The sequence below is a fragment of the Micromesistius poutassou genome (genome assembly GCF_964030765.1).
Source record: "Micromesistius poutassou genome assembly, contig: SCAFFOLD_2047, whole genome shotgun sequence".
NCBI classification, from domain to species: domain Eukaryota; kingdom Metazoa; phylum Chordata; class Actinopteri; order Gadiformes; family Gadidae; genus Micromesistius; species Micromesistius poutassou.
The window spans coordinates 1-2,000 of NW_028178273.1; the positions used below are offsets into that span (position 1 = coordinate 1).

General features: G+C 64.8%; 1 pseudogene across 1 annotated transcript; it reads left to right on the plus strand.

Moving 5' to 3' along the window:
• Positions 1-381: 381 nt before the first annotated feature.
• LOC311372748 (mitochondrial dynamics protein MID51 pseudogene) lies at positions 382-1,988 on the plus strand (annotated as a pseudogene). The gene is made up of 2 exons (XR_014684277.1): positions 382-647; positions 881-1,988. The product of XR_014684277.1 is annotated as a mitochondrial dynamics protein MID51 pseudogene (transcript).
• Positions 1,989-2,000: the final 12 nt, after the last annotated feature.

The window sequence follows — 2,000 nt, forward strand, 5'->3', positions numbered from 1 at the left end:
CTCCTCCTCTACAGTGGGTCCACTCTAACGTCTTAGTGTTGATGTCCTATAGCAGTCTGTCTCCTCTACAGTGGGTCCACTCTAACGTCTTAGTGTTGATGTCCTATAGCAGTCTGTCTCCTTCCAGTAACCAGACCCCAGTACCTCCACTCGGCCCTCACCCTCCACTAGAGGGGCTGACCCTCCACTAGAGGGGCTGACCCTAACCCTCCACTAGAGGGGCTGACCCTAACCCTCCACTAGAGGGGCTAACCCTCCACTAGAGGGGCTGACCCTAACCCTCCACTAGAGGGGCTGACCCTAACCCTCCACTAGAGGGGCTAACCCTCCACTAGAGGGGCTGACCCTCCACTAGAGGGGCTAACCCTCTGCTCTCTCCAGACGCCGTGCGGCGGGTGGTGTGCCGCTCTGGGCCGGGCGCCGGGGGCGGGGCCGAGCTGCTGAGGGCGCGGATGCGTCTGTCGCTGCAGGAGCGTCTGTGGGCGTTCTACCGGGAGAAGGTCAACATCCCAGCGGAGGAGCAGGCGGCCGCCCGCCGTGCCGCCCTGGACATCTGCGCCGAGCTGCGCGTCTTCCTGCACGCCAAGCTGCCCGACATGCCGCTGCGAGAGATGTACCTGAGCGGCAGTCTCTATGACGACCTGCAGGTGAGGGGTGGGGCTAAGAGTACCTGAGTGGCAGTCTCTATGACGACCTGCAGGTGAGGGGCAGTCTCTATGACGACCTGCAGGTGAGGGGCAGTCTCTATGACGACCTGCAGGTGAGGGGCGGTCTCTATGACGACCTGCAGGTGAGGGGCGGGGCGGTCTCTATGACGAGCTGCAGGTGAGGGGCGGGGCTAAGGCGTACCTGGGGGGCTCTAACGAGGTCTTCTCCCCAGGTGGTGACGGCGGACCACGCCCAGCTCATGGTGCCGCTGGTCCTAGAGAAGAACCTGTGGTCCATGGTGCCGGGGGAGGACACCATCATGAACGTCCCGGGCTTCTGGCTGGTCCGCAGGGAGAACCTGGAGTACTTCCCGCGCGGCAGCAGCTACTGGGACCGCTGCATGGTGGGGGGCTACCTGTCGCCGCGGGCGGTGCTGGAGGTGTTCGACCGGCTGGTGGCCGGCTCCATCAACTGGCCGGCCATCGGCAGCGTGCTGGACTACGTCATCCGGCCCGTGGTGCCGTCGGAGACGCTGACGCTGGAGGTGCAGTACGAGACGGACCGCCGGCTCTACGTCGACTTCCTGCCGCTGCTGGCGATGGAGGACGGCGGCGCGCTGATCGCCAAGCCCCACCGGCCGGCCGCCGAGCGCCACCAGAACCTGTGGCGGCAGAGCTTCCGGGCGGCGGAGACGGCCCGGCTGCGGGCGCTGGACCGCGAGGACGGCGGCTGCCGCTGCGCCTGCCTGAAGCTGGCCAAGGCGGTGTGCAAGCTGAACGCGGCGCTGCAGCGGCTCAACGCCAGCCAGCTCACCAACGCCCTGCTGCTGCTCAGCGACGCCCAGGGCGACTGGACGCAGGAGGCGCTGGCCGACCGCTTCCTGCAGCTGCTGCGAGCGCTGGTGGGCCACCTGGAGGCCGGGAGGCTGCCCTGCGCCCTCAACCCCAGAGTCAACCTGCTGTGTGAGCTGCTGGAGCCCGAGGTGGATGAGCTGGGCTACACGCTGTACTGCGCCCTGTCGGACCCCGAGGGCCTGCTCAGGACTGCCCTGGACGAGCCCCCCCCCCACCTGAGGACCCCCCCCCCCAACACCTGAGGACCTCTGTTTAAATCTCTCTCTAATCTATCTCTACTCCTGGTCTCCTGGGGGGCAGAAGGCTCTCTGGAGACCAGAGTCCTCTTGTTCTTTTCTACTGGTAGAGCAGCCCCTGTGTGACCTGAGGCCGCTCTAGAGGACTGATGGGGAGCTGTGTGTCTTACCAGGGAATGTCATTGTGTAACTTATGCCAAATCTAAAGTAAATAAATAGTTGGCGTTGAGTGAAAGCGACGAGACGGCTTAATGTCAGGGTG